This window comes from Manis javanica, chromosome 9 (assembly GCF_040802235.1).
Source record: "Manis javanica isolate MJ-LG chromosome 9, MJ_LKY, whole genome shotgun sequence".
In the NCBI taxonomy this organism is placed as follows: domain Eukaryota; kingdom Metazoa; phylum Chordata; class Mammalia; order Pholidota; family Manidae; genus Manis; species Manis javanica.
Window position 1 is genome coordinate 7272647 of NC_133164.1, and position 21340 is coordinate 7293986.

General features: G+C 36.0%; 1 long non-coding RNA gene across 1 annotated transcript in view; it reads right to left on the bottom strand.

Annotated features, from left to right (window-relative positions):
* Positions 1–317: 317 nt before the first annotated feature.
* Positions 318–21340, bottom strand: part of LOC140843490 (uncharacterized) — a 90217-nt gene continuing 69194 nt past the window's right edge. The window contains exons 4-5 of the long non-coding RNA XR_012121317.1: positions 20639–20679; positions 318–553 (exon numbers count right to left, since the gene is read on the bottom strand). This is a non-coding gene — a long non-coding RNA (uncharacterized lncRNA). The remainder of the gene's footprint in view (positions 554–20638; positions 20680–21340) is intronic.

A 21340-nucleotide genomic window follows, 5' to 3' on the forward strand; every position in this document is an offset into this window, starting at 1 on the left:
AGGGAAAATATAATCTATACTGCAAATCAGAACAAATTATTCAATAATACTAGAAAAAGACATTCATATATACTACAGGAAGAGAGGAAAGAAATCATAAACTTTTAAGTACTGGCTTATATTCTAAAATATAGCTATATCTCAAGCCATTTCCACAGGTTCTCTATGAAGAGAGGGCCTGAGGGTCACACCCAGAATCTTCCCAGGTGCGAGTTAGAAGTTGACCCTTTGTTCCATTGTTCCCAAATGACATGGATGGAGTTCTACACATGTCAGGCCCTGGACTAGGTGGTTTCACGCTGTCTCATTTTATTCTGAGAACAATTTTAGGAAGGGTACATCATGTGGCCATTGGATAAACAAGGAAAACTGAGTTCTATAGCACTGGATTGCTTTGTTTAAACCTGTATTTTGGTCAGTAAGGAATCCAGGATGAAATCTGTGATGACTTCATTCTTAACACAGCGCTCTTCTCAACATTCAGGTTTGTCCTCCAGGAACAGTGAAGACTGAAAACAGCATCCCCGCGTGTTTTACTATAGATTTCAAGCTCCTGGAGAAATAGAACACAAGAGCCCATGCTTGATCCGAGGATGGCCAGCAAACATACCCCACCACGGATGTCTGGGAGCTCACGCATCTACACAGTCACTGAGTTTATCTTCGTAGAAAATGTTTGATTCTTGGTAAACAGTTTGAATGCCATTACAATTTTCTTCTCCCTTCTGCCCCAACCCAAATAAAATCTGGTTGTTTATTTTACTTTGTACCCCACCTGAATGTGGAAGGCCTGGGATGGGTCATCCATCTCATCAAGTGAAGAAATTTTAATTTAGGATCTACTGTATATAAGATACTGTGGCAAGTACTAATGGAGAAGAAAATGTGCATATGACACCTTCTTTATCCAGAGATCTTAATAGTCCAAAGGGAGAAAGAGGTATACGAATAAATTATATGTACACATGTGTATGTGCGTGTATATGTGTGTGTGTAGTTTTCTTTTGAGATTAAATTATATTGATATCATATATAAAAGCAATTTGTCAAAATGGTCATTTTTACTAATATATATTCATAGAAATGGAAGAGACCTTAAATATTAATATTCTTTATTAAGAGCACCATGTTATAAAAGAGTAAATAGAATTGAGATGCAGAAAGTTTAAATAATTTACTCAAAGGTTTAGTTTATTAAATCAGAATCAACAGTGGAACTCACATCTCTGAATCTTCAGCTTGTATATTTCATTAGCACATATATGGAGACATTCAGATATAGAAGTAATTCTAAAATGTTTTTTGTGGAGAATAATGCATGTCTTAGAGTCTTGCAGAGAGGCAGAAAATACTTTTAAAGGAATTTTATCTAGTGTAACTTCCTATGCAGGAATTTTTCTATTGCACACTATATTACTGATTGATATTCATATGCCTCTTCATGAAATATTCCTGTCATAATAACTCATAAATGAACCCATTCAATATGGGAGTGGTACTATTGCTAGAAGCTTCATCTTTATGCTTAAATCTGAATCAACATAATTTCCATCCATTGGTTCGCATCTTTTCTTTGGGGCTATAGGAATACATCTAATCAAGCATATGTGCTATTAGTTCATTATCTAAAAATAACTGATTTTTCCCATACACCTTCTGACTTCTGAACACAAAAGTTCTGGCATTTTCTCATCATTACTGCCACTCTTATTTGGACATATCCTGATCAGCTAGCATCGCATTTCACAATGTGATGTTTAGAAACGAGTATGAAATTCTGACATGGTTTTGCTAAGTCAGAGAACTCGGCCGTTCTTACCCAAAGACTTAACCCCTGCTGGTGTAGGCTAATATAGCACTCATTCTTGGCAGCCATCTCGTGTGTTTGAACTTCATGTCAGTTCAAAGATGAAGACTTTTCACAAACTACATTTCCAGGAACCCAGGTGGAGAAGCAGCCACCGAGGAGAAGCTTTGTCCAGATGGCATGAAGTTGAATCTTCCTGGGACTGCGTGAGCATTAGAAGTTCAGTCCAAAGCTTCAGATTACCTAGTCCTCTCAGTCCTAATCATCTTGTCACTGTTATTTGAGGTTCCCATTACACACAGTTACATCTAATCCTGGTACACCTGTTCTGCCCTGAACAATCCTGTCATTCATTTTCTCTCTTTTTAAACTCAAATTATCAGGTGCTTCCCACAACTCAGACACTGGTGAGGGAATGAGATTTTCATCCCCAGCCTCAGGAGACACTATTGTCATCTGGCAATCCTTTCATTTTTCATTTTTTTGTGACATTTCTTTTTTCCTGTGACATTTCCATTTATCCTCAGTGACTGCTTCAGTGTTTTCCTCACAGCCCTTATCTACACAGATGAAAGCACCCCTCCTCTATAGAGAGAACTGAAGTGCCCTGGCACGACCGTCTTGGCAGCCCACCCTCAGCCCAGAAATAATCCTCCCTCCATGTCCATGAGCAAGTCACCCCCACTGAGTCACTCATCAATCCTTTATCAACTTTTCCACATCCACATTTATTTCTCTTCTGTGGAATGAGCTTCTTCTCTACCTATTTTATGTCTTTTTCCTATAGATTATTTCACATCAGTCTATTTAAGTCTTTCCCATGATAGGAGGAAGAAAAGGGGGGAAAAACACCTTGATCCTGCTTCTCCCCATTAATACCACTCTCTCTCTCCTTTCTCAGACACAATTTTTGACAAAATCAGCTGCACTCACTGTAAGAATTTCCTCAGTTTTGAGTCCATGTCCAGACCTTTGCCTCTCGACTTTTACCCACATGAAGCCACTGAAAACCATCATGAGCAACATCACCCACGTCCTCAGGATCTGTGCATTTAAACAGACTTCCGCTTACTCCCTCACTGACATCATTAGGGGGCTTCAGTATCCTTTACACAGTGAGTCTCAAAACCTTTCATTGCCATTACATTCATTTTCTCTGAAATTTGCTACCTCCCTGGTTCTGTTTTCTCCTCACAATAAATGTTGGAATCTTTAGTTGCCTTTCCTTCTCCCGCCCCGTCTCCCACCTTGTCCATATGCATTTTGATTTAGGCAATTGTATCCATTCTCTGATTTCACTTCAAAATTTCCCGTTGTGACTTAGTGCTGTCTCCACAGACATCCAGATGCACGTTTCAATCTGCTCACCAAACACGGCACTTGGATATCCGGTGGGCAGCTAAAATCTTACGTCATAAGATGAATTAATCATATTTCTCTCAGAATATGAATTCATCGTATTACTCATCTTCTCAACTATTTCCGAATTCATTTATGATTTGTTCGCCAGCTACCCAAGCTGCATCGCTGAGAGTTGTCCTATAACCTCGCCTTCCACAGCCAGTTAGTCTCCAGTTTCCACAGTTTTACCTGATTATTCTCAAAGCTGTCCCTCTCCCATGGTGTCACCTCAGTGGCTTTATGGTAGGGCCTCTGCATTCCTTTCTCGCACAATCGCTAAAGCCTTCAGACCAGTTTCCTCAACCCCAGTCATCCCCCTCCAGTTGGAGTGGCCTCTCTAGTATTTAAATCAGACTTCTATTTCCTCCCTCTTAGAAAACCTTTGGTCACTTACATCATCTGTGACGTGGGCTGGACTAACAGGCAAACACCTCTGTCATCATCAGCCTCATTTATTCTGCTCACAGAATAACTGATGCTCAGTGATGACACAGCATATTTTCTTTAGCTACTTAGAGATGTCTCGTGCCTTGGTCCCTTTACCCACACACGGTATGCATCGGTAGCCTGAAGAACCCTTCCTGTCCAGCCACCTGGGACGTGGTGGCTGTCCCTGACCTGGTAACCCCTACACTTACCATATTACATGTAAATGCTAATTGTTAGCAGATACTTGAGGGCAGATGTTCTCCCTAATTTATCTCTGTATCCTCAAGGTCAAACACTAAGAATAATATGGCCACTAAATATTCATTGGATTTGGAGGTTTTTCATATGAACTGCCTCAGCACTGACCCACTTAGGGCTCATTCATTTGCTCTGGATTATTTCCTATTGCTGATGTGACACCTAACACAAACCTACTGTCCCTACAGCAACACAAATTTATTCTGTGATGGTTCTGAAGGTCAGGAATCTAAACTGGGTCTACTGTGCTGAGCTCTTCCTGGAGGCTCCAGGGAGAATCGATCTGCCTCCGTGACTTTTCCTGCTTCTAGAGGCCATATTAGCTCCTTGACTCATGCCCCCTTTTTCCTTCTTAAAAGCCAACAGTGTGGCATCTTCTCTCCACTCTAACCACTCCTTCCATCCTCAAATCTCTCTGTAACTCTGTTCTTCCGAATGCCCTCCTATTAAGGACCCTTGAGATTACATTGTATGCACCCAGGTAATCCAAGATAGTCTCCCCACGTCAGGATCTTCAATTTATCATATCTGCAAAGTTCCTTTCCCAGGTAAACTATTATATTCACAGCTCCAGGCACCTATTGGAGAGGGGTTATTATTCAGCCTATCATGGCAATCTAACCACAATAATTTACATTTTTTTCTTAAATTATATCCTACTAATATTGGCTTATTTCTTTCCCAAATATTTATGACAAAATGTATATTAAGATTCTCTGGTGTTTATAGCATTTGCTAATTTAAAATTGTGTGTTCCTTTTTTTTTTTTTTCATGATTCAAAGACTGATTCTATTTATTTAGTTTTTCAACCAACAGTGACTTTATCTGACTCCACTGTTCTCAGGTCCACATTTGCCCTTCTTTTCAGTAAGAATATCATGAAATTCTTTGTGCAAATCTTATCTAATATAGTACATAATCACTCTATTATCTAACTATATTGAAACTATTTTAGTTTATCCTACTTTTTGCTTAATGAGCTCTGCTATAAAAATGAAATGTTTAATATAGCATAGGTTATAAAGAATCTTTTTATGTAGAAATTATAAAATGAAATAGTCACACCTGTCTCTATTTTCTAAAATATTACTTTCTCCCTTTTTGGAAATCAGGACATTTCTTCATAGCCAATCTTTTGGTATCTCTCTGATTTCTTATTAGGCCAAATATAACAGTAGTTTGGTGATCAAATATAAAAATCCATAATCTCATTAAAGTGTTTTAAGTCTCTTGGATACACCCACTCTTTGCATGTTCAAATTTAAAAATTTCAATAATAAAATATATTTCATATTTATGTATTATATACAGATGTAATATATATAATACTTGATTTATAAATACATATTAAACATATAAATGTATTATATCTACCTGTACACACATTTACATATTTGGTATTACTGGTATCTCTAAGTAAAAACAAAAACAAGTATTTTGTAAGGAGAATTTTGTCACAAGATTGTTAAAATGGGAATCTAAGACATCATGCAAATGTAGGGGAATGTACATATGCCAATGATTTTGCAAGCTATTTTTTAAATAATATTTTAACATGCAGAATAAATCTACTCCAACTTGGAGATTATCCATAGCTGTCTGCTTTATTTCCATATTATACCTCAAATTTCTCCTTAGAGATGCTATAAACTGTTTTTACCCTATAAAGAAACATTATTTTTAAATTTCATTTACTGAAATATATTAGACAACTTAAAATTTCCAAAAAATTCCATCATCTTTACTATAAAAATATTTGGGTTTTCTAGTTCCTTTCTGAGGGCTGGTGTCAGCGCTACCTGTGAAACGTGTGCGGCGCTAAGGACACTGGGGAGGTGAGAGGCTGGCATCACCACCACCCACCGCGGTGGAAATGCACCCTGTGGGGCCTGGACGGCGCTGCACCCGGGAAGGCTTTGAGGTCATCATTAAAACACCATTTTCTCTCCGTTTTAAAGGTTAAATATAAAACAACTGAAGTTTGGGATTCCAAATAATCTTTTTAAGGGTTTTGAAATAACTGCAAGTCATGTTCAGGAGAAATGTATTCAAATCTTCTAAACCTCTCTTAAGACACTGTGAATGACAGAAATTAAGCTGAAATTCAATGTGAAACCCCCTCAAAAGAGGTTTAAAGTGAAAACTCTTCACAAAAGAAAATCATTGTCAATTCCTAATGCCTGCTGCTCTTTATTTTATAGGTGATGTATGATGTAAAACAACCACACAAATAATAATAACAATAAAACTGATAATCTTTCATCGTTACCTAATTGTTTATGTTGAAGAACTTAAAAGGTCTTTCTATAGGTTGGCCAAAATATACTGTCGTCAATGAATTGAGCTAGTAACCAGGAATGTCATCCCTTCCCTTATTTAAAAATTTTTAGACATTTCAAATAAGGCAAAAAGAACTCAGCTTATGTGTCTCTGAATACTGTTTTGATTACGTGACACATGCTCTTCTTCTTATACTATTTATTTACTCTTACTAATATTTTTCAATTTAAAATTTTCACTTTAAAGATAAGACAGTTGTTGGGATACAACAGTTGGGTATATGCAGAAAGTGTACATATACTGAGGGTGATATGTTCCTATAAAATCATAAACAGTGGGAAAGAAAAATCATTTATGGAATAACCTCAATTTACCCATTAAAATCCCATTAAACAGGAGCATAAAGAAACCTGGTTGATCAAAATGAAATTTAGTTAAGTTAGTTAGACACAACACCTCATCACATAAAAAACAAAGCATTTGTGTAGGTAGAATGTCCTTGTGGCACAGATATTGTCAGACATTCAAAGTCTTTGCCCTTGACTGTATGACTAAATGTACTTTTTTTAAGCTTAAAATAAATTTTGGATCATTGTAAACCAATTTATAGAATATACTGCTAGATCATAGGCGTACAACCTAATTTTATAACAAAAAAGAATTTGGAGGTGACTGAGTTCTGTCTTTTTATTTTGTATTTCAAAATTCAAATACTGTATTAAACAAATATCAATGAGCTTTCGGTTCTTCTGCTGGCCCCTATTATGCCCATGACTAAACTAAATTGCAAAACATACAACATTGCAAAACTACTTAAGATACTACTGCTTATAAATTGCACGGAATGAAAAAAATAAAGAAGAAATGTGTTTTTACTTTGGGTCTTTTTAAGAACTGGAGCATTTATTGTAGCATATACTGAATATTACTTAAAAAGACCATTGAGAATGTAATAGAAAATAGGATGGCACCTTGGAATTTGAGTAAAATACCTTAAAGTTCCCAGGCTTATGCCCTGAATTATCACTTCCTGTAGTCACAGTTGCTGATCTGTTCTGAAAGCCAGGACTTTACAGTGTTAAAAACCTCTAGACAGAAAGTAAGGGCCTAACACATGTTTTAATTTACCTTCTGTAAGTGTTCATCTAAACTGCTTCCTTAAAAACATGCTTTAAATATGTGTAAGACATTGCCGCCAAACTCATCAAGTTTTAAGTAGAAATGTTTTGTTAGATGTACTCTCACTCTCAAATATGTATACAGCAATAATTATTTATAGTAATAACATAATAAAAATAAAAGAAGATGTCATAAATCACATTTGATTAGTCATATGTAATTGTGCATGTTTGTGTATATGTTTCAAGAATTGAGTTTAGCAGAAATAGTTTTGGTCTCCTTATCATAAGTTTTCTAAATTAACAGGTGTGCTACAATGGTAATTTCATTCTTAACAAAAATTTTATTAATACTGCTTTTACCTTAGTGAAATTGAAGTGAGAAGACTAGTCTAATTCACCAATTAACTGAAACTAATGATCCTTAACTACCTTATACTAAGATTGCAAGAGTAAATCAATTTAAGGTTTCTGAAAGAGTTCCATAAGCAGGAAGCCACAAGATTTTATTAATCTTAATAAATTCAGGTTGCCTGTGTAAACAGTACAGGCTCCCTTTAAACAGTAATCCTGGTTATCTTCAATGACTGACTTCAATAAGCAAATCAATCAAATACATATTGAAAGCTTATTAAGCTTGAGACTCAGTATAAAGTATTTTGGGTGATATAAAGATGAATAATGGGTATTCTAGCACTTAAGGAGTGTTTAATCTAGTTGAAGACACTTTGGCTGTAATGAACAATTCACAAGTCACTTATGTCTCAATACTTGATTCCAAAACAATCAATACTCCTTGTTGAGAGATATAATAACCCAAATCTGCTTATCTGGAACAGAAGTCACTACAGCCATAAACTACTAGGAGCATTAAATGCTATTTTGACAAATTGTTGGAGGCTGAGTATGGACTAGCCTGAGAGTCAAAGATCTTGCTGCTCAGTCTTAGGAGGCAACTATACTTTCTTTATCTGAAGAACTCCACCAGGTTCTCATGGCGAAGATCAAAGACAGAGCCTTACTTGACTCTGCCAAGGGAAGGGAAGGGTCAATAAAACCAGAGACTTGACCCTATCAAAGGCCTCACGTCCAGGGGAGGGACTTCACTGGAGCACGATCCTGAAATCTTATCTCAGCTAGAGGAAGGGAATTTCCCCCATTCCAGCCCCCGTCAGCCTTCCTGTATCAAGTGAGACATTCTTAAGAAATAAAATCATAGTCAAGAGGGGACAGGGCTTCATAGAAATAAATTGGGAAGACTTCTGCAAGAGAAAGGCTAAAGAGAGAGAAGTACACAAACGGGAAAGAAACAGAAGTACTTGTAAAGGCCAGAGTCCTAAAACACAGGCCCACTAAAGGATTGAGACTTAATCAGAAGATTATAGAATGTTCCTCAGCTCATAACCGCCACCGCCCACAAGATCCAGGTTAGTAACAGTGGATTTCAGCTGAAGGACCTGCAGTGCACACACTCTGCGGAAGGAGCAGAACACAGAAAAGAATCAAAGCCATGAGGCCAGGCAAAATCGGGAACACTAGATGAATTGAAAGCCTCTGGCACTAGGTCATGGCAAAACAGCCCAACTTCAAGCCACATTAACCTAAATTCTCACACCAAGTGCCAATTACTTCCATATCTGTTATCCCAAACAATGTGGCTGGCTTTCAACAAAGAAATCTCAAGACATGCCAACGCAATAAATAAGTAAATATCAACCAGTCTGTAAAAGACAAAGCAACCATCAAAATGAGATTCAGCTGTGATTCAGATATTGGAACCATCAGCCAGAGAATTAAAAATAGTAATCATTTACATGTTAAGTGCTCTAATGAAAAAAGACGACATACAAATGTAAGCAAAGAAATGGAAACTAAGGAAGACTCTAAAAGAAATGTTAAACATGAAAAAACACACAGCAAGAGAAACGAAGGTCGCCTTGAATGAGATGATCAGTAGTTTTAGCATGGCTAAGGAAAGAACTAGTAAACTTGCAAATAAGTTAATAAACTTCCCAAACTGAAATAAATTTATCACATATGTGTAATCGGAAGACCCGAGGGGAAGAAAGGGAGAGTGAAATGGAGGAAGTACTTCAAGTCATAATGACTAAGAACTTTCCTAAATTAAGGGCAGCACCAGATCCAGAAGTTCAGAAAACTCCAAACAAGACAAATTACAAAAAAAAAAATTCTATACTCAGGTATGTTATATTCAAATTGCAGTTAACCAAAGACACAGAGAAACTGTTAATGGAAAGTAGAGAGAAAAAAAAACCTTTCTGTAGAAGAACAAGAGCAATAATTACAGTAGATTTCTCCTTAGAAACCATGTAAACATGAAATGAGTAGAGTGAAATTTTTGAAGAAAAAAGCCCACCAATATAGAATTCTATACCTAGTGAACTTATCCTTCAAAAGTAAAGAAGCATAAAAATTTCTTAAACAAACATTGACAGTAGTTGTTAGCAGACCTGCTATGTGGTCAGGAAACTTAAAGGAAGAAGAAAATATTATAGATCAGAAACCTGGATCTGCATAAAGAACACAAGAAAAGGAAGACATGAAAGTCAAATAAAACCCTTTATTTTCCATACTTTAACTGATTTGAGATAATTCCTATATAAAGCAAAAATACTGATAATGTATGAGGTAATTATACTTGTTGGATAAATGAAATTAATAATAGCAATCTTGGGGGAAGAAATGGGTAGATACTATTATAAGATACAAGCAACATAGGTGAGGCACCATAATGCTATTTAAAAGTAGACTTGTTTTTAAATTTATGTTGCAAACTCTAAAGACACCTCTAAATATGTTTTAAAAGAAGTATAAATGATATGATACAATTACAAAGATGGTAGATATTGATACAACTACTTCAATATTTACTATATCTATAAATGGCCTAAGTACATGAATTAAAAGACAGAGATTGGCAGAGAGGATAAAAACCAAGAGCAGTGTTAAAGACAGTCTTACAGGATCTGCTTTTCCCTCTTGTCCATGTCAGCAACTTGAAGAACATGTGCTCTGTCCTTCCCAGTGTTCTTTTCGAAAAATGATGACACATTCCAAAGTCTTTCCTTTAACAAAATGACCAGCTGTGAACACTGTATTGCCCTTTGCCCTAAGCAATCTATCCACTGATTCATTGAGCTTATGCCATCTGTAAATACGATACATACTCTCTGTAATATTCAAGTAATTTGATAAAAATCTCTGGATTTTTGGAAACCCCAAAGATTGTTTCTCATCAACATTTTTGTGAATGACCATTCTGTATTACAAATCAACCCAAGTGTGCTATAATCTAGTCCACTATAGAATTCTATTGCCAATATGGACTATAACTCTTAGTCCATATTTTTTCCTTTTGCCCACAAAAATATCAGGGAACATTCAATCAAGTAACTTATTGAAATCTAAACAAACTGGCTTACTGATTACCTCCTAATACATCATCCACATAATCATGAGACGCAATGAAAGGGGCATGAATTGGTTTTCCTTAAATAGCGCTGCCTCAAAAATACTCTTTTCTGTTCTAAGCCCTCAAACACAATTACTTTAACCATTACAGTTTTTTAATTGAAGTGTTAACAAACACACCTGGCCATGGTGATGTGATTCTATTTTCCTTTTATGGATATTGCAACACATTCTCTATGATCCCTCAAGAACTAACAACTAAAGCTAGATAATTACATCTGTCCATTTTCTGCAAGAGGTGGGATAGTGTTCGCCTGCCAGGAAATAAACTTACTTAAATTTAGGCAAATCCTTCCGATCTAATCTTCTTCTGCTCCACACATTCAATCTTACACATTTACTCAGCCAATTATTTATCTAGTGCATTTTAAGTGCTAGATACTGACCTAAAAGAAGCAAATGATGGCCTAGGGTTCATTTCATTCTCTTTGTCATCTCTTGACAACTTGCAACCCTGCTCTTCTCTTATTCCCTTTCTACAAATAGTTGTTAATTAGCACACAAACTTAATAGATGGGAGAAAGAAAGAGAGATTGTACAAATAGATAACAGATGAAAGAGACAGAGATAAAGACATCCATTATTTAAATATGTAAACTGTATTTAATAAACAGTGAGCAGAGTTTACTTATTTATTTGAGAACAATTTTGTCATAAAAGATAAGAAAACAAGTGGGATGGACGAAATTCATACAAAGTATTAAGCCTAATGAGTAAATAACTTCCAAGTTTTTCAGATATGGGTAAGGCTGATAGGACTTGTTAAATGTATGCAATGAGTTAGCATGTTCCTTGACATAATTCATAAGTAATACATGTTAACAGTAAGATAGGAACCTGTAAGTCATGCTAAAAATAGAATTAGTGGAAGGCAAGATCTAATAAATAAGAATTACTTAAAGATAGAAAAGAAGGGAAAGAGTAAGTCATTGCTTTGCCACCTGTGGGCCGATTGCTCTGCCCTTTTTAGGTCCAACACTCTTTAGAAACATCACATATGATTTCTTTTAACCTTACATGTACTTCCCCAAGATACACAAATAAAACCTGTAGCCTTTCAGGAGCTAATTAAAAAGGTGCAGCTTTGGTGAGGCACAGCCCCCACCTCGCCACTGCAGAGCACGTGTCTCAGTAGCCCGAGGCACATCGCATCTATGTGGGCCTCTGGGCTCAAGCATCCGGTCTAGTCCTCCTGACAGGACCATAATTAGAGAGGCTGGTGTGTACGTAAAACCTAATCGCGTAACCCAGACTCGCTGGCGTGGATACTCTGCCTACTTGTGCCCTATCCTGAGAGTCTTACTCACTCATCTCTTTTACTTTGCTTTTGACTCCATTTGAAATTTACTTAATAAGTCACGTGACTTCAGCATATTCATTTGGTGCAGGAGATTTTGGTTTCAGTATCTGGGATAATTTAGTTGGCAGAGTAGTGAGAAGAGATCACTACATCGAAGGATGCTCCACACAATAGGAAAACTACATCTTAATGTGTGTCCTGTCCTTTGCAATTTACTCGAATGACTGTGAAGTCCAGAAAAGAGAGAAATGGTTGCTCAAAATGCTAGAAAAGAGGGCAATTACCTTATAGCTTAAGGCCATTTTTCACTCTATAATACATTATTCTATTTATCTATATAAGAAGTCAAAATTAATGAGAGATTAGTAGAGAATGATTACAGTAGAGTATATAATGGAAATTTTAAAAATTAGATTATATTATTATACATAGTTGATACTCATTTTTATTCTTTATAAAATTGTAAGACAGTTTTAAAATATTCAATGAAGAACATTCCAAATATAAAATATTACTCTACTTCCACATGTGCATCTACGTCTGCCATATTTCTGCTTTATATATTTACTTACTTTACCAAAAAATTATTCAAAATGAATTTGCTTCATAGTAGATATCAGCATAGATAAATGGTATGCCCTAATTGCTACATTAACAGCTCTATCATTCAATACAAATATCTTGGATCAGTTTTAACTTTGACGGTCTAATAAAAATGTATTAATTAGCATCTTTCATCATAACAGTAGTATAATTTGAAAGAGTGAACACATAAGCTCAGGAATCTAATATATATATTACAGTGAACGTTCATTTAGGTGGAAACAGTTGAAACAGCCGTATTGGATGAGATCAGCCACTCCTGTAACATTTGCTTACTTAATGAAATCATCTAGATGGAAAAATTTCATAATGTCCTTGAAACATTCAGAAGAGTAAAATAATAAAGCAAGTTTCTTCAAAGCATAAATAACAAAACTATTCATTTTAATGTTAAAAGATTACTCAATTCATATGAGTTCATTTATATGATAGCAGGTAATAGAGAAGCACTGAGCAAATTCCTAATATTTAATATTATAGAATTTTATTGTTTCCTGGAAAGAAAAAAATGCAGGGAATTTCATCTACATTTTTCTGAAGAACTGAAAGAGATGGTTTCTTACTTCCTTAAAACAATGTGAAACATTAAAATAATATTTACTTAATATATTTGCATATTTTAAAATGGAAATTGGGCACATTTTATCTCCTCAATTATTTTAATTATAAAAATAAATAAACGAAAGGATCACTAAGGGCAGAAAAGCAGTTGTCTTGAGAAACTGGGGCCAAGCAGGAGTCAAAAGCAGTTTGTAAACTACAAAAGATTTAATTTGAGAGCACAGTAACTTGGTTGGCTTAATTTTTCTTCCTTGCTAAATTTTTCAGTATCTGAAAAAGTGCGTGTTTTGTTAAATAACTGATTTTGTAAATAAAAATGTGCACCTTCTAAGTGAGAGATATTTTCTCAACACATTTAATACAATAGAAATTTTAAAGGTATGCTCTATGGAAGGAAGAGTAGAATTTGACCTTTTGAATGTATGGTGACATTTAAAATGCCAGCTCCAAAATTCCTAGGTGAAGGATGGGATTTGGGCTTCTGGCGGATCTCTAGAAAAATATGAATGTTGACAACAACGATCAGCAGTTAACAATGATTGTTTTCCCACATAATGTTACTATATTCAAAGTTCATTTTTCTGTAGCCATATGAATTGATTCTGTCTTTGCCATATGAAAACACTTCTTTATAGACACATGGAGTCATAAGGAGAATGACTCTGGGACCCTGTGCTAATTGTATGATTAGGATACCTCTGTGCTTAGCCTAGAAATACTGCACGTGATGCCACTGATGAAATAGAGGGTTTTCATGTGTCCCAGGGGTGGTTCAAATGCTCATTTTTATACTTTTGCTTCTCTAGTAGAGTAGGGCTTCCCAGCAGATAACAGTAGCTACTACAGTAGGGACTCTCCATGCCCATCGCTGAAGATAACAGGCACCATTACTCCAGCAGCACAACTATGATTATATATCTGTTCTTATGTTATAATTCATTTTTTGATAAAATATTGAAAACAATAAATGGATTGTGGAAATCAGTGTCCTCACAAGCTAAGCTGAAGAACCACAGAATAAAGAAACCTGGAAACAACATCTCATGATAATTTTAAACTGACATTTCATGATAAAGCGAAAATATAGGAATAAATGATTTAACTATGTTGCAAGACATTTGCATGATCCAGTAGCAGGTGAATTACACTGACATATTATATCTTAGGGCTTATATAAGAAATTCTGCCAGTCCCAATTCATCTACACACAAATTCTCTCTGAATTCCCGTTTTTGAGGACATTTCTAAGTAAGTTTGGATGCATGCATCTTACATGGGCCACAGTGTTTAGCAAGCTGCCGATCCTGTCGATGTAAAGTTGTGCTGTATAGAACAGTGGTGTACCTAATGATTAGGTTTAAGTATCACGTGAAATGTGTACGCCCCTCACAGGACATCACTGAGACCTCCTACCCCGTGCTTTCGTCTCTGATGGCACACACAGCGTTTCAGGAGAAATACAGACCTAGTGCGAGTCCTTGGACTGGACTGCTGAGCATGTCTGTAAGCAGCCTCCGTCTTAAGAGGTAAGTAATTCCACTTGCTCATTCCAGAGCCCATTTGCAGAGGACCTCATAAGAACTATGATAAAGCCTCCAGACATTATCTCAGAGCAGTAAGACAACCAGGAGATGGCTCCATCAGCAATCGGAAGGGAAAGGGCCTGTTTTTCCATCCAGCTGGGCAAAAGTAAGCCCACTCTCTATGCTCATCCCGTTCATCAGGAATGGAAGCTCTGATTTCCTTGTTCCCCTAATATTCATGCTCTCTTAAGCTTCCCCTTTGGAAGAATGCAATGGAAATAACAAACTCCCTGTTGAATGTATCTGAGAAAATCATTTTGCTTTAGGCTTTATTTAGAGATAAATCCAGAAAATTCTCTCTTTCCCTCTGTGGGTGTTTATATGCATGCATATTTTGTATGCACATATATAAAATATAAACACCTATGCTAGGGAAATGAAAGCAGCACACAGTTCTAGGGGGCCGTCAATCACAGGCTGTGTGAGGAAACGCTAGTGGGAATACGTTTCCAGAAAAGGTTACGCACGTCCAGCCTGAAGTGTTTGGTAACGGAGTAAGGCTCTCATCTCTCAGACACACACATAAAATTACTCAAGGAGGAGAAGGTGGAGAAGGCAATGAATAGTTCAGTGAGAGTTCTAGAGCAGAAGGGGAATTTATGTTTGGCTAAGAAGGAAAAGAGAACATTCTGAGGGGAATGTTTATTGTTCCGGATAAAAACCATTGACCCAAGCATGCACCCTCGTTTACGGACAGCAGCTGAGTCAGTAAGCGACAAACAGCACCCTTGCAAAGGAAGCACCAGATGTCCCTGCTGGCCTTGCTTTTGAGTGCAAAATACTGCCTCTTGTGGCCCATGTAACTTACAGAAGACAGCAGTAAGTATTGCATAAAGATTGTTCACTTCACATGCTATATCCTGCTTGCCCACACTCTTTCAGACCTGGGTCTCTAATCACTGTAAAGAAAATACTCCTGTGTTCAAAGGAAGTATGATTTTCTGTCCATCAGCGATGTTATTCTTACACCTTCACACACTGAAACATTTCAAAAGACAAACAGACAATTGCAGATTGAAAAGGATTAAGCTGATGTTCAGGCTGCACCTTGTCCATTTCTCTTTCTGTAGGCCACAGTACTTTTAAACCATGTAAGGGAATCACTGGTTTTTTGTTTATTTCCTTTATGTTAATCATAATTACAGATCTATTCTGCTGTAGTCACACAACATTCCCTTGTGTATTTATTTATATCCAGCATTGGTTTTGTGTTAGGTTCGGCAATGTAAGAAGCACACTTTAAAGTTTATTTTCTTAGTTAAAGCAAGCATGGGGGAAAAAACTCTGACCAGTTTTAGCCATTTATCACAATTCTCTTTAAAAGGAGTAAGATTAATTTGGGGACTTGTAGGAGTAAAATATGAAGTAAAGAAAAGAAGAATTTCTCTATTTTACCAGAATTTCAGTGGGTACAAACCCCACCACTTCATGTTGTAAGAATAGACTTGCACAGAATAATTTTAGCTTTACTTCTGCCATTTAGAGGCACCTTCAACTATTGGCTAATATGAATGAATAAAGCAAACAAAATGGAATTTTTATCAATAACTTATGAACAAGTTCTTCAATTTAATTATTGTAATATATAACCTAAGAAAAAATGAATTATGCTGACTTATCCTGTATTTAGAATCTTAAAGATAAGGAATTTCTTCTCCAAATATATACATTCTTTGTTTAAAAGTCCACACATCTCTTGAATTTGGGACACTAAAATCTTACGTCTTTTAATCTTTGTTAATTTTTAACATGCATTTAACGAGTACCCACGTATATACTGTCACTCTAAATTATTTTTACTTTATAAGCTCTCCTTGTTTAAAGTGATTGTAAAGCTACAAATAATTGTTTCCTACTTTACCTGCCCCCCTGTTGCCATATTGAATCCACCAAGAATTATCCATAGGAATAAATATCATGTTTGTATATAAATGGTCCAGAAAGCTTTTAAACGTCAAAACATTTTATGTTTTCTTTTGAGTGATATCTTGATTATGTGAGCACTGCGTGACAGAAACATGCCAACCTGAAGAGCAGCCTGTGATAAGCTGGAAGACAGAATATGCATAAGCACAAGGAAATATAGACAAAATTTCTATGGAGTTTTAAAATACAAAGCAACTCTCGTGTCATGTGATAGGCAGCGTGTTTAGTCCAGGTTCATCATCTATTTGCCCGTGACTTACATTCAGTAGAGTTAACCCAAAAGCATTTCTCTATTTAATTGGTTTCTAAGAAGTAGTCAGTTTTATTAGTTTAAGAGCCCTTAATGTTATTTATTTTTACTTCAACTTACTAAACTCCATTATTAATAGCTGTTGTCCAGTTAACGTCCAAGGCCTTCCCAGTATGCTTGGCTTGCTTCCCCTTCATTATCAACCCACCTCATGTACGTAGCTTAAAACTTGGCTATAATCGGACAGGTCTCTTTACTATTTCCTACATACATCGCTATTTTTGTCTTCATTCCTGTACTAAAGTCTATGAATACCTCATGCTGTGAATTACGCTCCGCTTCCTCTTGGCCGAATCACGTCATGCCTCCCCTTGACACATAGTTCTCAGCTCCAAGAAGCCTTCCCTGAGGCTGTACGTGTGTGATTCATGCTTCTACGCGCCCTGCTTTCCCTCCCCATCTCCACTCCGTCATCTACGGAGAGGGTGAAGGGCACGGATGAGATTTAGGAACTTCCTCGGTCCTGTCAGCACATTCGTCTTGTGATGCTGCGCATGTAGGATGCTCTCTCTCAAATTCAACGGTCTCATCTATAAAATAAATACATTGAGGAACATCACCTCAAAGTCTCTGGCCTGTGCCCGAGATTCCACACTGCCAAGCAGTTTGGTGCTTCTCAAAAGTAGTGTCTCATGTTCTGCTTTTTGTTCTTGTTGTTCCCACTTCGCCTGGTACATTAACTAACAGTCTTAGTGACATAAATCCTTGTGGAATAAAACTGACACCATCAAAAATCTTCCTGGGAAAGACCCAGTCTGTCAAAACCAGTATCGAGTGCATTTGTGCACGGAGGTTCTCAGTATCACAGACATGTTGTGGCCTCTTTGGACTCTGAAATGTTCCAGGAAGATCAGAGACCCGTGTTCCGCATGCAGGTCAGAAGCACGGAGCTGGAATGTGAGGCCAGATGTCCGTCTCCACCACCAGCATGGTGTCTGTTGTAAGGTCCTTATTATATTTTTTAATAACTTCATGTTATTAAAAAAAAGACATAAAAACCTTAAGTATCTTCAAGAACAGATGCAGCACTGAGCATCAAATATGAACAAAAAAGTTTCAGCCTATCATTCAATGCTACTGAGACTCACTAGAAAAGGAAACAAAAGAAAGTATAAACTAGGGGAAAAAGATGACTTAAGAAAAATGAATTCCTCTTCAAGTCTAGGTTTTGTTCTTGTAAATGTTTTCTCTCTAAAACACACCAAATTTGAGGGGGCAATGTCAACATGATGCCAGTAAAGATTACTTCATGATCAAACGGAAACACTAAGAGAAGCTCACAAAATCAAATATGGTCCATCATCTTCATGCCTCCCACTCTGTCATCCTCCAGTTTATTTAATTTTTTTCACCATCTTGAATCCAAAAGAGCCCAGGGCTTTGATCAAATGCTGTGTGGATAAGTTCTTCATGGCATGAGTGAGTTGCATCATTTCAAGCGATCTTGCGTCCAGCATGCCTCACGCGTGCAGCCAGTTGGAGATAGATGGGAATGCCAGGCTACAGCAAGTCACACATCAATCCAGGCCCCCCCACTGCAATGACAGCTAACTTCTCCTTGGTGGGCGATTTGAAAGAACAGTGATGTAAGTGTGTATGCTCCCTAGCTTTTTCCATTTTTTACATTCCTGGCTCACTCCTCTTGAAATGATGAGAGAAAGCTTACTAAAAATCCATTTCAGAGTGAAACCGGCTGTGTCCCACAGGCAGTTACCGTTATTTCATTCAGTGACATTTCCTTAGGCTGCAGATATATTTAATTCTACTAAATATTCAGATAGACTCAGTTTTCATCTACCTAGACAGGCTTTTTTTTCTTTCCCCCATGAATCCAATGTGTTTAAACTTGTAAGTCATATAAAAACCTTATAGGCAAATGGACTTATTTTGCTATATTGCTTATTATATAATCTATTGCTCTGTTCTGTCTTTAATTGTATTTATTTGAATTCTAATGTGAAGTTAAATGCCACGGTTTTACTTGAGTTATAATCTACAGATCATTTTACAGTAGTGACATTGATTTAATTTATTTTTCCTTTTTGTTCAAACTGTTTTTCTAAGATTGTTCCTATATTTAAAAACTAAGTGCATTTACTTTAAAACTAAATATCAAAGACTACTGCCTACAGCAAAGAATGATTCATGAATTTTACAACCATGATAACACTCATTTCTGTATAAAAGTCTAGCTATGAATTTCCAATATAGTAATCATAATAAGTAAAAATTGAGCGTGCCTATGTTATAAAACTTGAAAACAAATCATAAAAATTATATATTGGCATGCGAAGCTATTTATTTAAGCCAGCAAAGAGTTTTAGAACTAGGCTTGTAATATATGTAAATATACTTGATTGATTTTTTAAACTTTTCTTTAACCTTTTCAGGCATCAGCTCCTGTAGCTATTTATGACATAGAAATGCAGCCCTAAATATAGGCTGGTTTAAGCCACATGAACCAATCACTGTGGTCAGAAAAATGCAACCAAGTGACCAACTGGTCAGTTCTTGGTTGTATCACTAGCTAGTGTCAGCAGGCCTGGTCAGTGGTTGGAAGGATTGGTCTGTTATACCTCAATACACAGAAAGGCACAGGTATTCTTAAGGGAGGAAACTTACTATCTGTAGTGGGTTGCATGGTGGACCCCCAAAATATAAGAATCTGTGACTATGACCTTATTTGGACATCTTTGCAGATATAATTAAAGATTATGAGATAAGATCATCTTGGATTATCAGGGTGGACCTCAAATCCAATGTCAAGTGGCCTTATAAGAGAAGACATAGACATAGAGAGTCCATTGAGGGTCTATTTTTCTTCTGGGGCTGCAGACATGTGCCTACATTGCTTAAGAAGATAAATGATAAGGTAGATGTGTTCTAGAAAGTCAAGTTGACTTCCAAATTTGTACTCGATTTTACTGCTCATTATTATCAGTAACAAACCATTTTGTGCCTATTTATTTATAAGAATTCTCTTCCATTAACAGTAAAACAAGAAAATTTTGAATGCTTATTAAATAAATTTGAATTATTTTAATTAATTTAATCCCTTGTGGCATTACCATGTAATATTTACAACTTTGTTATCACATTTTATATCTTAATAGGCTTATCTATAGCATCTATACATCAAAAGAAATTGTTTCTTTTTTTCTTTCCCCAATTTGATATTACTGCTGTTAGAGCTAAAAGTAATTTTGCTCAAGTGATGCAAAGTCTTGAAATGTGAAGAAAACTATGCTGAAACATTGAAGAAGATATTTTGCATCACTTCATTATAACAATCATAAGAAAACCTGCTCAATGATTTTTACAAATGCACGCTTGTAAGATCTGAGATTAATAACAAGCACGATGACTTATTTAAAGATAAATAAAGTCTCTCAGCTCTATAATGTCTAGAAGAAGTCACTTAGTATTTCTGTTATTTTCTACTCATGGTTATAAGAAATATCTGTGTTCACTGCTATACCCAAACTTGCAGAAATAAATATGTATTAGGAAATTTAAAACTTTAAAGTCTCTATTGATACAGTTTTATAAATTGATGATTGGCTACTTACTTCTTTGGAAATACAGGTGATTTTCACATATCTCTCAATACCTAATTCAACAGAAAAGACTGTTATTAGTAAATATGAATAAAATTATAATTTTATATCAGAGATGATACTGATAATATTATACTTAAAGGATTCTTGCATTGAGTAGTGCATTGAGTAGTGAAACAGTTTCTGTAGTTGATAAAATATAATTTTTATTAAATTTGTATATTTCTAATTGCATGCTTTGCACATGTGCAATATTTTTTCTCATGGTATGAAAATATTAATAAATAATATGAAATGATAGTATTTCACACACAAAGTTATTTGGGGAAAAATGTGTTCACTATTATACCTATCAAAGAATATACAGTATTTGAACTTTATTTGAAAAAAAAAATATATGTATATAAGAAGATATGTCAAAGAAATAATCAATCTTCCCATGTTTTCTTCCATCTGCTACTTCTATAGCTTTTCTTCTTCCTTCCTAATTACAACCCTTAAGTAGAACTCGTGCCTCATAATGAAATTACTAAGTATCATAATTCTTCCAAGTGGTAAAGATACCTCAAGACAAATGCTGGGCATAAAAGCCACAGGGCATAAATCTGCAAAGAAGTAAAAAGCTAACCTTTTCAAACAATATTGCTTCTTTACCAACTTTACATTTCCCTGTATGGTCCCGGAAGATGGCTGGTTAGCCAGAGACGGGTAAGA